Below are 14727 nucleotides of genomic sequence, written 5' to 3'. Positions count from 1 at the left end.
GCCGCATTTTCAGTTCCTGGTCCGAAAACTTACTCTCAACGATTATGCTCGTTCAGCATTTACAAGTAGAGTGTATCAGTGCCTACTTGATGGCAGCCAGAGACTTGAAATTCGATATATAGATAGAGTATTATGTGGCTTCGGCAATTCTTCTGGTAGAGTCTCACAAGTCAATAGACAGCCGCAGCTATATTGAATATTCAGCATGTTAACTACTATTAGACATCTGAATAGACAGATCTAATAGGAAACTAATATAAATTATCATCTCTTCATGGAATTTTAAATAGATAAAATGCTGTATATCATACATAGCTTTTCAGCTGTAGTCATTCAGGTCATAGCAGAATTCTTACTCCTATTAGATTGATCTGATATGATATCTGTGCAACTCTTGAAGGAAGTTCAAATAGGCAGAGAAAGAAACTATGTATATTCTTTAGATAATCAGTTAAAATCCCACCCTTCCATATCTTTAACAATTATTTAACTAGATTTTAAGAGTTCCGCATGAGAGCTATACTTGACTCTCTCTAAAGACATCAAAGAAGTAAGCTTAGAGGCATATTAAACGGGCAAAAGAAGAGACTGTGGAGGTGGTAGTAGAGTCCCTCAAGTCAACATATATATATATATAAATATATATAAATACAGTCTGAATCAGCTCTATATATTTCTCACACATTTATCACACTACAAATCCATGAACATGTATTAAGCAGTCAGTTGGACTCGACTGCAACGCTTCCTACTTGCTTTGCATTTGGCTCTGTTTATTTGCAATTTCTCTGTCCATTTCTGCTCCATCGTCTATTCGGCTTTGTTTCCTGTTGTGCTGCTGTCTATGGCGCGTAAAAATTCAATTCTCTTTTATCTGTTTCATGCGCCATTCAAAGCTAATTAATATCATCTTTCCCTGCCCTGGACTACGGCCAAGTCAGCCCAGCCAGCCAAGTTTCTGCTGGATATATGAGAGCTCGAATCTGGAATGTATTTAAAATGTTTCACACTTATAACAGAGCTGCTCCCATATCTAATTGCACTTAGCCGTTGAGGTTTCTTGGGTAAATATTCTTGATAATTAAGTTTTTGCTCTCTCTATTTGCTTTAGCTTTTGATTAAATGCTGTTTGCAGCTGGTCACTCGGCTCTGTTTGCTTAGCGTGAGGGGGTTGCGAGGCAGAAGAAATTTAATGCGGATAATTTGCGGCTTGTTTGTTTGAATTGCATTTGATGACGTTAACTCGTTTGCCCTAATGACGCGAATAAACAAATTAATTGTAGCAGTTCCTGCATTCAATGAAAACTTTCAGTTTGTCAACAGAAGCGAATGCAAATTGAATAATACAATATTTGAGCAACTGATTGATCAACCAGGCAGAGTAACTGACGAACCTAAGCTGTTAGACTGTTAAATAAGCTGGAATCTTATGTATTTACTTTAAAGCTTATCAAGTGTGCGTCAATTATGTGGAAAATGCAAATGAATTTGACTAGAAAGTCAATCAAATGAAGTCGTATAAAATTATTATTTTTCCTATGAATCAAGTTCTATGTCTCTGCGTGAAGCTTGCTAAATGATTACAGCACTTTGAACCACAGGGAAATTATTATTGCTATTTGTCTAAATATTCAATTGACTTTTATTATATATATAATTTGATATTGTAATTGTTGCCCTGTGTAGGCTGCGGAGGCTCAAAGCCTACCACTGCGAGCTGATGCCATTGCCTTAGCCTTAAGCATGTCTTCAGCTTGAATGGCCCGGCATACTCTGCATTAGAGTCACTTTAAGCTTGAATTGTGTTCATGATATCATATAGATAAGAGAGATTTTATTTCTTTGCTGTTTGTATGTGACTTATTTCCATGATTTCCTCAAACTCTTCTTGAATTTAGCACATCATTCGCTCCAATATCATTACCAATTCAGCAATGTTCAACTTTGTCACTTCTTTGCTTTAGAAAAGTGTAATCCGTCTCTATTAAACTTCATTAAAATTTTTCTACCTTAACTCATCACACAGCTGTTATCAAACCCCATTCAACACTTACTAACATCATCATAAAGCCTTGCCAAGTCAAGCTCAAACACGTCTACAACTTTATCTTAAAGCTAAATTAAAATTAAAATGAAGCAAGTGCAATATATACACTCATATTATATAGCTTTGTTCATTAAAATAGTAGTGCTGCAGTTGTGTTCATTAGAATAGTAGCGATATGAAATTTGAGCGCTTTTCAGGTTTCATCAACATTTTGCTGACATTCATAATTTGCTTACACAACAATTATAATTATTAAAGCTTGTCTTTATTAAGCCTTGTCAGCTCATGCTTAATCACATAATCGACTCTCTCTTGGAGCTGAGAGTCCATCAAAGTTTACTTTAAATGCCGCAAGCAGTTGCTAATTGCTCTTAATTCTGATCCTTATTGCAAAATTATTTGTTGGCTCCAGCCAAAGTTGCGGTAATTCAAATTGATATTTGGAAATAACATCGAAACTAGGTCAACATATTCATAGCCAGGCACTCATTCGCACATGAGTATGCACAGCCGTATGCGAAGGGAATGTGTGTTACGCATTCAATGGCGACTGGCCAAGTTCTGTCTGCACAGGAAGCGGAAGCGGAAACGAAATGCTGCACATAAGTTGCGAGGCAGGAAGGAAGCGAGCGCACCATTCGCAAAGACTTTCGGGCCATTCCGCAAGAAAACCAAACAGATTTCTTGACAGCCTTCGAGCTGCATACATGTATGTGCCAGCTCTGCTCCATCGATATTCCCGTCGGCGCTCAGCAACAACATATCAAATGAAACTCAAAACAGTGCCAAATGCTTAAGCAAACATAAATACCAATTTCGAACACTTACGCTGCTCCTAGCTTAATTTGATTATTTAAACGTGGCTAGAGTCGACTCTCGACTGCCTGATGCTCGCCGAATTCGACAGCGAGAACTTAAACCAGCTAATTGCAGCAAACTAATATGCTCCTTGCTTAAACTGAGCGAGCATCATAATTTGATTGATTTTGAAGAATGAATTCGCTGTGAATGTTGCCCCAAATTTCATTTTACACTTGCATAAACATGTGTGAATATATTTGTGTATATATATATACATATGTATATATTTAACTGGATTTATATATATATATATAAAGCTCTGTCGTTGACAGAAGCAAACGAGCAGAAGCAAAAGTAAAATGCAAACTGTGCAAAATTAATTACACTTTTAATTAGCGAATTGTTGTTTCATTGACTTGTGGGCGTGGCACATTCCAGTAGTGTGTGTGTGTGTGTTCTATTTGCAAAAATATATACTGCTCCGCATTGCACTTATGGAACAAACAACTAAGGTAAACAAACTGCCTTTAAATAAATAATTAATAATGTCAGCGCATGAAATATATTTATTTTTTGCTTGCTTTTAGTTTTTTATTTTTGTAAATTTAATTAAGTGCTTATTTAAACATTATTAAATAATAAATTAATCGAGTCTCATGTAGTGTATTAAAATATATGTTATCAATGCTCAAATAGCCCTTGGCTAATTATACGCTTTTAAGTATTAACAAATTATAGCAGATTTGTTTGAGTTTTGCATTGAAATTGAAATTAAGAAAATTAAATTTAAATATATATATTTTATATAGAGGTGTTTTCATGGAAATAGTAGTGCTGCAGTTTGTTCATAAAAATAGTAGTGCTGTTCATAAAAATAGTAGTGCTGCGGTCATTTAAATAGTAGTATAATGAAACTTTACTTTTTCAGTTTAAAAATAAAAGGACGCTCGCCTCTTGCTTAGAATATTCATTCAAAGAATACAATTACGAAAAAATTCTGTTACTTATAATTGTTTAAATATGTCTATATAGATATGATTGCATTTTAAATTTCACTACAAGTTTATTATTTTTTCAATAACCCATCAATTAAAACTGATAATTTGATTTGGTGTTTTTGAATGCCACAAAAGCTGGAAGCTTTATATTTACTTTTGATGAATGTACAAATTTGAATATTTCGTATTTTGTCTACCTCTGCTGCCAAATGTGAAAACAAAACCCTAATTCATAACATTAGAGACTTGTGCTTTACCAAATACACACATTTGTATCCCATTATTACGCTCCGAAAATTTCATTTAGCAATTGCATCTAGAACAGAAGTTATTGAGCAATTAAGTTGCCATAGTGAAGCACAGAAGGGCGTGCTTATGTGTGCGTGTGTGTATAGGTGTGTGAGTGTGTTGCATGTGTTGTTTGTTAAGTGTGTATCAAAGTAGCATTGAAGGATTGCAAGCAAGGGCTGAGGGTATCTGTTAGTCGAGCACTGCCCACTCGAGCCTGCCTGACTTGTTTTTCATGCTATTTTTGGCTTATCCATCATAATTGTACTTTACTGTGCTGCCTGTCGCTTCTGTCGTTTCACATTTCTATAAAATATTCGCTCTTAACATGCACGCTTAATTTGTAAACGCAAAAAATTCATAATGTATTGTTTTTTCTTTTTTTTCTGTATTTTTTTTTTGTTAGCTCGCTCATTAACGTACGCCGTAGGCTGATTCTACTGTGCGATTGCCAGCCATTTTTTTGTGTGCTCTGCCGTGAGCTACTTCCCACTGGAGGCAGTTTAGTGTGTGACTGCCATTTATCAAAGCTCAAATGGTGCCTTTTGTTTGGCACATCAAAGGGTTAAATCTAGCTACCCCTATAGTAAAGTGTATATGCGAATATCAAGTATATATAAATATATATATATATATATATATACAGGCAGGTGCTTGTGTATGCTTGGCATATGAACAATAATCCTGCGGCTAATCAGTGACATGCGTCGATTAATACTACAGCAATATGAGGGCTTTCGACTTGAACTTTGCTTTTATGCTCGTTCATGAAGTGAAGAAGGGTGTATTAGTTGCATGGCATGTTGATGTGGGTGTAGAGATTTGAAATTTAGTCAATTTAAATACTGAAATGTGTGTACTGATCAGAGTTACTCATACACCTTTTCAACAGATGGGATATACACGGTTGCTTGAGGCGTAACTAATCTAACAGAGCTAAGCCCTTAGAGCTACGATTATCCAACTTCATAGCTCCCATAGTTGACTTCTATAGGCAGCCTTTTATGGTCTGAACATTTCTGGGTAAGTAAATAAATTCTCTGGCTGTTTTTCAGCTATGAACGCGTATCATGCAGCTGGTTACGCCCGACTCAACTGCAAATGTTCGGCGACTACAGTGAAAGCTCATGTCAACCTGCAACCATTAAAGTGAGGCATATTACAAGCACGTTACAAACCGCTTTGTAAGTCCCACGCTATTTAGAGAAGTTGCTGAAGTAGTTCACACTGTAAGAAATTACCTATGACTTGCGCTACTTAAATTGAGTTGTGATAAATATGTTATTGAATAACTATGATTCTTATAACTTGCTTCAAGTGCCCATAGTACACTGCTCAACATAAGCAAGGATTCTGTGCCAATTTTGTGATATATGTATAACAAATGTATAACAGTTTTGTGCATTCACTGTAGCAATGCAGTTACACTGAAATCAATGATCTCCTGGTTATTGAGTCTAGCTAAACTCAGCTCTGATAACAGCTTAAGCAAACATCTTATTGATTTGCTCTAACTTGTCTCTAAGTGCACGTATAACACTGCTCAACATAAGCTCTGGGAGACATGCATAACAACTGTATAACAGTGCTGTTCGCTCCGAATCCGCTCACTTCACATTTCAGAGCTCTGCCAGCTTATGAACAGTTTAAGCGATCAAAATTGAGTTCGAAAAGACCAAATAATTTCGAGATAGCAACAAACTCTCAATATATTTTGGCCAAGCAACAGCTGCACTTTGAAGTTGGAGCCTGAGGCGATTTTTTATTAGCTGCAGCCTGCTAACAAATGCCTTCAAATTGTTTGCTTATGTTTTACAGCGGCCCACACTCAAACAAGAAAAAACTGTGTGTGTGTATGAAAAAACCGAAAAGCCATTTTGTTTGACAATCTCGGTCGACTGGTTGACTGGCTGGCTGACTGGTTGGACGGGCTTATTCAGCTGTGGCTGTGTACTTTGTCTAACAGGAAACTTCAATATTTTTCCTTTTGCGCCCCAACAATAAACAGCAAAAGGGAATGTTAGAGAATTGGCAGAGAAAAGAAAGGAATGCAAGGCAAATATTAACCCGAGGCTATTCATTAAGTAGTCTTTTGGCTCATATGCCCAATGCCGCTGTCCCCTGGCTGCCTGGACCCCTTGCGGCCGTTGGCAACATGTGGAGCACTTGAAGCCTCTTCAGGCACCGAAGGGTCTAAGTCGAGTCGCCAAACTTAATTTCTAATTTCATTTTTCATTTATTCGTTTTGTCACTTTTCATTTGAAATATTTCTGCCAACTGATTTCATCTGCCTCTTCTTGGCTGTCATTGTTGTTGCCGTCTTATTATAATGCCTCTGCTGCGTACAGCTGTCGTCTGCCGGCATTAAAGAGCTTAGTTGTCATTGCTGTCCGCCTTTGGCTGTTTGCTCTGTTCGCTCCTGCTCCTGCTACTGCTCCTGCTACTGCCTCGTGCGTCTGGCGCCCATAAAACACACCTGATGTGCAAAAATTGCTTAATTGAAACATAAGCCGCTATAATTTTGCCAGCATTCAGAGACAAATTATTGAAATTTGTGCTCTGCATATTAAAAGGCACGTCTGCCACCCGAAACCTGACGATTTCGTCTGCATTTTAAAGTTGATGTGGCAGAAATTTGGCAGCTGTCGGCAATTAAACGTTCATTTTCTGCCTTTGCCTCAATCGATTTGGTGTTTGGTGAACATTTTTAATTCATTGAAAGGTACAAAATATTAATATAAAACATTAATGATTTGAGATTTCTTAAGTTAGAAAGGACTTCGAAAATTCTTTTATATATATAAAAAAATTAAAACTTTTTTTTGGAATTTTTAAGGCTTTGTAACACAAAAATGCATTTCTTTTTTACAAAAACAGTTTTAAGTTATCTTTGAGTAGTAGTCTTAGCCTGCCTAACACCTTTCAAATATTTGCAAAATCTTTATTTATCGTCCAGTTATCGGCTATTGAACTCACTAAGCCACCCTGCAGCACTTTTTCGTTGAGTCTTCCGCAGCAGACGATATCTCGTTAGCAAATAAAGACTTCAAATAAGTTTAAAAAGAGCCTTGAGCAGTACTTTCAGATGCTAAAGATCTACATAAAAATTATAAATTATTTTCATATTAAAGTCACTTGGAAACTGGAGAAGAAACTCTATGACAACGAGCATATCTCAAGCCCCAAATGAGATAGCTTCACTCTGGTTTCAGTTTCATGTTCAACACATTTAATAAAACCTCCGAGAAGCTAAGTCCACTCTTTGCCCATCAAAATCCTGTAGGCCTGTAGAATGCCAAGCAGCGAGTCACTTTCGACGGCTTCGAGTCATAACCATTGTAATAGCTTTTTGCCCAGTTTACTTTCCTTAACTTGCCTTCCGTCAAGTTTGTTTTAACTGTTTTTTTCATTGTCTTTTTTTTGGCTCAATGTCAAAGGAAATGTTGTGCCGGCGCGTCTAACATAATTATCGGAGTTTGAAAATGTGCCCGGACGGCGAAATTTTGCGGGTTATCTCCGTAAATATTTCCCGCAGCAGTGACACCTCTTTGCCCTTTCTCCCTTGGCGGCTGTTCTTATAATTTCTGTCAAACGTTAAATCAGAACGCATTTCGCTTGCGCTGGGGCTGGGGCGTGTGGGGGCGGGGGCTATGGAGGCTTTTGATTGTAGCTTACGTAATTTATATAGCGCCTTTGTCATGAATACGCACGCGTTGCCATCTCCTTGTGATTGTGGTCCATGCCTAGGTAAAGACTGCGCTCTGCTGCTTAGCATCTCAATTTGTTATGGGTTGCTAGCTATCTAAAGGCATTGACAACTGCGCCGCTCTCACTGCGATAAAGAGACACTCGACAGCCGACGCCCAGCCGCCCCCGTCAAGGCAGTCCCAGGGGCGTGCCTCACTTTAACGCCTTGGCACACTTTGACTCTGATTTCTCTGGCTCAGCTACAGACACCTCAGACCACATTGGAGACACAATTCTAAATTTAGACTGGCTAAAATGGTGTGTGTGTGAGTGTGTGTGTGTGTGCGTCATAAACTCACGTGAAAATCTTAGAAGGTAAATTAAGTTTAGCTAAATGCTTAATGTAGCTTAGTTGGTTAGATAGATAAGTAAGTCTCTCTCTCTCTCTCTCTGCTTCCATCTCTCTCTCCCTCTTACTCTCTCTCTCTCTGCTAGTTATCTCTTCTGTATATTTAATTAATTTTCTGTTCTTCTCCTTTATCTTCTGTCAGCTTCTTTTCTGTCATCCTTGTTTTATCAGTCTTTCTTTTATTTCCTTTTCTTTCTTCTTTCATTTCTGTCTTATGTTCTCTCGATTCTTTTCTTTCTTTTCTTCACTTTTTCCTTATTTTATTCAATGTTTTTATCCTATGATTTTTCATCTTTCTCCTCTGTCTTCCCTCTCTCACGCTTCGTTCTCAATTTTTCTCAATTCTTCTACATTTTCTCTTTTAACTTCTCTTTTCTCTTTCTCTCTTCTCGTTTCTTTGTTTTCTCCACAGCTCTTTTCTCTTTTCTCCCTTTTCATTTCTACCCTTTCTCCCTTATGTTTGCCCTCTCTGCTCTCTCTTTCTCTATGCTTTCCTCCTCTCCTTCTCCGCCCTCTTCTATAGTTTTAAATTGCTCGTGTGATGAATATTAAAGTTGCCTTGAAACTAAATCTCCTGAGGAAAAAAATAAATAGAAATAGAGAATGTGGCCGCAGCAGGAAACTTTTCCAATTTGCGGACATAGACCGACTAAGCATTGAGTAAATACAGAAATACATGGACATGGGCAAACACACGAAATGCACCTGTAGCCACACGTATATGCTTACAACCATACACACACACACACACATACATAGCCACATACAAAATATATATTTAGGAAAACTTTCCATTGCCAATCAAACGAATGCTGACCTGAACATGGCTTGGCCTAAAATCGAGCAACAAACTAATCGAAGTAAAATGCTCGTAACGAATGCCTGATTTCTCGAGAGTGCCCAGGGCTGAGCACAAATCCCACAATTCGACAAAGCAAAGAAAAACTATTGCAAAGCATACAAAAAATGTTGATATCTCTCTGATTGTTCGCTTCTCTTTCTAGATTAAGTCTGTGCCATTTATGCAAAAAGTATAATTAGCTAAAGTCGAGCCTTAGCTGCTCAAGCTGAATCTGAGAACTAACTTATGAAAAGGGTTTCCCACAGATTCTGCACCTAAACGCGCTAATTAAATTATAAAAAACCGATTCTTGCATCATTTGCATTTTGCTTATATTTTGCGTTACATTTCTTGTGCTAGCTCAGCGAGTGAAAGGAGTATATTGGCTTCGCCTTTTATGACAAGCTGAGCTGCAGTGAAGCTAAAGGCTTGAAATTGGGAATATGTGTTCTATAGGCGTGTGAACCTCGTCCCTTGAGTTGCTAGAGAAACTTTATTGAAGCAGGAGACTTGAAATTGCAATATATTTATTTTTGGGTACATCTTGATTATATAATTATATCTATAATTATATCTATATGCCAGCGCCTTCTGGGCTTGGGCAAATCAGTAAAGACTTTGCCCTCAAGACCTTTTAAGGCCATCTTAAATTGAATTGAACAAATCATAAAAACTATAGCTTAAATAGCTAAGCTCACAAATGACCTGCTTTGTAGATAAATCTTTAAATTCTATAATCCACCCTTAAGAGCATAGTCAATTAGAAAATCCTGAACGAGTATTAAGAAGTCGCTGAAACCCTACAGCAACTGCCCCTTTATCAGCTTGGCCTTAGAGCCCTTTATTTTGGGCTCCACTGATACGGAACTGAACTTAAATCAGCGTCATTTAAATATTACGAAAAATATGCAGGCAGCTGCCCCTTTTTTTGTTAGGACATTAGGCTTAGGCCAGTTTCAGCATATTGCGGCTTATAAACGAGCGAAAATGCTAAGCTCTCAGTGGGGAAAGAGCGATTTGGCAATGTTTCTGGTCATTTTCGGTGTTATTCTAAAGGCTTTTCATATTCGGATTGCCAATTTCATTTGATGCTATATACAACATCAAGTCTTTGGCCACTACACAGATTTGTTGCTGTTCTTGCTTTGTACATTTCGGGCCGGGCTCTGGGTTCCGGGCTCCGGGTTCCGGGTATCCTTGTGTCCGCCCGTTTGACTGTCATTACAGACGCGACTCTCGCAACGGCGTGGCAAAGTCGTAAAGTACATTTTTTAATTAGAGTCACGAGTAAAACAAAGCAATTAGAAAGGCTGTCAGAGCAATCCTTTTACATTTCCCTTCGCTCCCAGAAACAAATTCATAGCACTGCGCCGTATTTTTAATTTCTTTGCCATGTTTTTATTTTTTTTTGTCAAAATTTACGCGCGGCCGTGTGAATTATTAAAAAACGAGAAAAAGCCGGCAAATTATGTGAAAAGGAGCAAATTAAAGGAGCAGGAAACTGACGGGTCAAAACGTTCCCGAGCCCTCTCACTTAATATACGAAATGAATGTGGAACACTTGCTCAACATTATAGCGGTTACTCAAGGTGAGTGATTGCGGGCAAAGGTAAATGTTTCGGTTGGACTCGGCTATATTACGTACTAGTTGATTAAGTCCTATTTGTTGCCAATGTCTGTAGCCGCTGACCATTCCTCTCTTCGTCTGCCCATCTGTCAGTCCGCGCGTTTGTCCGTCTGCCTGTCTTTTCTTCTGTACGTCCGTCTATTCGTCTGTCCTAGCTCATAAGCTAGAGTTTTATACACAGCACGCAAAACAAGTTTGTTGCTCTTAATCGATAACTTTACCCACTCTCATTTAATCAATTAATTGTCTTACGACTGTGAATATGGGTTAAGGCTGTTGCATGAAGTGCAGAGTATCTTATCGTCAGTCAGCATCGTCGAGAAACTCTTTGCCCGCAAACAGCTATGTCTATATTAGGATAAAACTGAGCCTAGAGTGCCAGGAAATGCCTTTTTGGAACTCTTTTCAAAGGCAGAGTAAGTCCTAGTCGGGTAGTCTCTGCTAGGGACTCAAGAAAACACATCTGTAAATATATAAAGCTGAGTATGGACTGCAGAGTAACTCCTTGTCAGCAAGTCTCAGCTAGGGACTATTTTTACTAAAAGTGTAAATGGACTAAAGTTGAGTATGAACTCTAGAGTAACCCCTAGTCTAATCTAAGGACTATTCCCACATTCAGACATTCTCAACTAGGTTCTCTGTCTATAGACTAAGCCTGAGTATGAACTCATAGTCAGGCAGCATCGTCTAGACACTCTGTTCTCATACTGCCAATCAGGCAGTCTCGTCGAGGCACTGCCTCCATATATTAATTTCTATATTGACAAATTTACACATGTTTCCCATGTCCATTGCACCCACACACTCCGCCCTAAAACAGAGTACTTTATAGACAGCAGCAGTCACACTTTTTACTATAAATTTATGTTTTGGTTCGATGGAAATTTCATGATGCTTTGGTCCAGGTCGCAGCAGAGTTGCAAAGTTTTGGACTTGGCCGCAGTTGCGTGGCTTGCAAAAAAACTAAGTTATTAAGCACAAACTGTGCGCTGTGCGAGGGTCGACTCCAAAGTTTGGTTGCTGTGGCTGTGCGGTCTGCTGTTTGTTCTCGTTGTTGTTGTTGCTTTTAGTTTATGTTTAGTGCATTTTGAGTGCAAACGTGCGGCAACAACAAGAGCAACAACAAGAATTTTAGCATCGCTTTGTTTCCAAGCGCAACACATTGACATTTGCAGGAAGTCGCTTGGCCCTAGACCCACTGAATTGAAGCAGTGGCTGTATGAAGCATGTCGCATGCCGCGACGACCAAAGCGCTCTTTGCCCGTTTCAGTTTCAGTTTCAGTTTCAGTTTCTGGCTGCAGCTGCAGCATCCGCCCGTGCACCAAATTTATTGCACTTCCACTTGCCACCAGCAAAATATTTGCGGTGTTCACAATTTACATTTTACTCTTTTCATATTAAATACTTTGTTTATTTACGAGCTCGGCCATGATTTATCATGCAATTTGGCAGTCCTGTGAGTCTTATTAGTTGCAAATACTAGCGAAATACTTCCAAGTACTAATCAAAACACAAGCTTGGAATGGTCTCTATATGCTTTGCTCTTAATGTTTTAATATTTAATGCTTATTGGAAGTGCACGACTAGGAAATACCCAGAATAACAGCTGTGCAAAATGTTCTAGCTAAGCACTGTCTATACATGTCTATCATCAGAATGCAAATAAATAATATGTTTATGAAGATTTTCAGCTATTAGAAAAATCTCTTTCCTTCTCTCTTATTCACGCTTCGAAATGTTTTCTAACATGACATGAAATGTAATTGACTTTCAATTGTGATACTCTGTATAGATTTCCAATAAGAATATTTTAAAAAGCGAGAGACATAGAGTAAGTGCCTCAAGTTACTCAAGGATCGAGTAATTCCTTAGCTTATTGAATTTCAATTAATTTGAATTGTGATGTAACAAAAAGGTTTTCGAAAGGTATATATAATTCATAGATTAAATAAAGTGTAAGAGGAGAAACTGCATTAGAAGCATGATAGATCTTAAGATGAGCAAGCTATGCTCTTAATAATAAAGCAGGATATCGATTTTAATCGATTATGATATGAAAAGATATTGATGATTAGAAAACAAGTTGATCTAGGTGTAGTGAATCGAGCAACTTCAAGACGCAAGCTTTTATAAGTTTTTAGTGACGTAAGTTCAGATACAAAGATAGCTCAGCTCAGCTCAGCTTGGTTGATCCAGGTCAAGAATAGAAATGTGCTTTACGCTGTCAGTTACACTGCAACAAAAACATTTCACTTAATTCAGGGTTTTCAGGTAGAAATGAAACAAAATAAAATGTATTTATATTTCAGTTACGCTTGTTTTCTTTGCATTTTGCCAACAGCCATTTGCCAGCCCCAAGGTTTTTCCTTTATTTCGACTATAAAAAACATAGAAATTGCAGTGGCTTTCGCTCGCAGGAGCAATGCGTTTCTTGAAGTGCTTCCAAGGACTTAGTTAAAGTAAAGGACTTACGGCGGAAAGTATTGCTCAGTTTTTTATATATTGTAACAAGCTTGCTAACGGCAGCTGAGCAGAGACTTTTAACGCACTAAGCAGAATTTTTAATATTTTCACTCGCTTGGACTGTGAGCAAAGTCTAGAAAAGTTCAAGCGAAGGCAATTGAAATCGCACTTGAAGCGAGTGCAGATGGCCAAATGGCCAAATGGACTCAAACGATGCACGAAAAACTCAACTGTATTGATTTATGATGAAGGTGTGTGTGTGGGGGTGGGGGCTAAAAACTTTGTCCTGCATTACAGAGCGAAGGCGATTGCGATGGCTTGTTCAAAGTTCAATGAAGTATGGAACTACTCGAGACTCTAGTCAAGTCACAGCATGGCCACAAGTTGAGGGCGGCAGAACCAAAGAAATTGATCAAAGTTGCGTCGCCCATTGGCAGATTGGAAACTTTGTCAAAGTCAAACAGAAAGTCGCCTGGGCACACACAACAGTTAGGGTATCTGTGAGCGAGGGCGTCAACTTGTCCAGCATTAGCAGTGCATTAGCTGCTTGCTACATTATTAATGCTCTCGCATGGTTCTTCGATTAGCCAAGTCCAACCTCAATACTAATTGGCTTGGACTATGTGTGGCGAGACGCGCGCATGACCAGAGCGTTTCATGACTCTGCCAATTACTGGCCATAGATAAGTTTCAGTGTGTGCGTGTCGACTGCGTCTCCGACTCCAGCTGACCCCCTTAACCTGTTGCATGATGACCCGAAGTTAATTACTTTGATTTATTTGTTAATTATTTAGTTGCCGTTGTTGCATGCGTGTTTGCCTGTCACAGATTTCAAATTAACAAAATTGCTTGCGGTGTGAGTGCGCAGGTGTTGTCGGGGTAACTGCAAATGCTCAATGGGCAGCCGGAGCACTTTTAAAAGTATTTATTATGACAACAAAGTTGTGTGCTCTAGTCGGCGGTACACGACTAGCAAATACCCTGAAGCAGACCTGAGAGTGCCTCAGTCACTCCAGGCTTTTGCTATACACACAGTCCCCTTCTTCTTCTTCATACAGCCCCCTACCACAAAGATTTATAGTGCTTGAATTTGACAGCCTCTTTTGCATGTGTATTAAGTTTCAAGACTCTAGCTTGCAATATAGATTGGGTTTACCTTGATTATGGAAGCTATTGAGTTGAAATATCTGAAAGCTCAAGCTCACTTAGGTTTTAGTCAGTCAAATTTCTGACTGTTTAGCTTTTATGTTCTTTATCGCATAGTCGATATATATCGATAACAAAAAATGTGTGAATATATATAAATAAATAAATATATATAAAAATATATATAAATAAAAAAATAAAATAAAATAAAAATATATATAAATAAAAATATATATAAATAAAAAAATAAAATAAAATAAAAATATATATAAATAAAAAAATAAAAATACATAAATATATATTTATGTATAAAAAATAAATATAAATACTAGTCTATATGTTGTCCTTAGTCTTTTGTAGTTAACGAGTTCAATCAAATTGATTGACAGTCTGGGCGGACAGACAGACGAATGAATGGAT

General features: G+C 38.1%; 1 protein-coding gene across 1 annotated transcript in view; it reads right to left on the bottom strand.

Moving 5' to 3' along the window:
• LOC111603498 (opioid-binding protein/cell adhesion molecule homolog) overlaps positions 1–14727 on the bottom strand; it is a 64425-nt gene that overhangs the window by 22300 nt on the left and 27398 nt on the right. The window lies entirely within an intron of this gene.

This window comes from Drosophila hydei, unplaced genomic scaffold, assembly GCF_003285905.1.
Source record: "Drosophila hydei strain 15085-1641.00,03,60 unplaced genomic scaffold, DhydRS2 tig00008144-arrow-arrow-pilon, whole genome shotgun sequence".
In the NCBI taxonomy this organism is placed as follows: Eukaryota; Metazoa; Arthropoda; class Insecta; order Diptera; family Drosophilidae; genus Drosophila; species Drosophila hydei.
The sequence above is the reverse complement of the archived record's forward strand: the minus strand, read 5'-3'. Positions and strand labels throughout refer to the sequence as shown.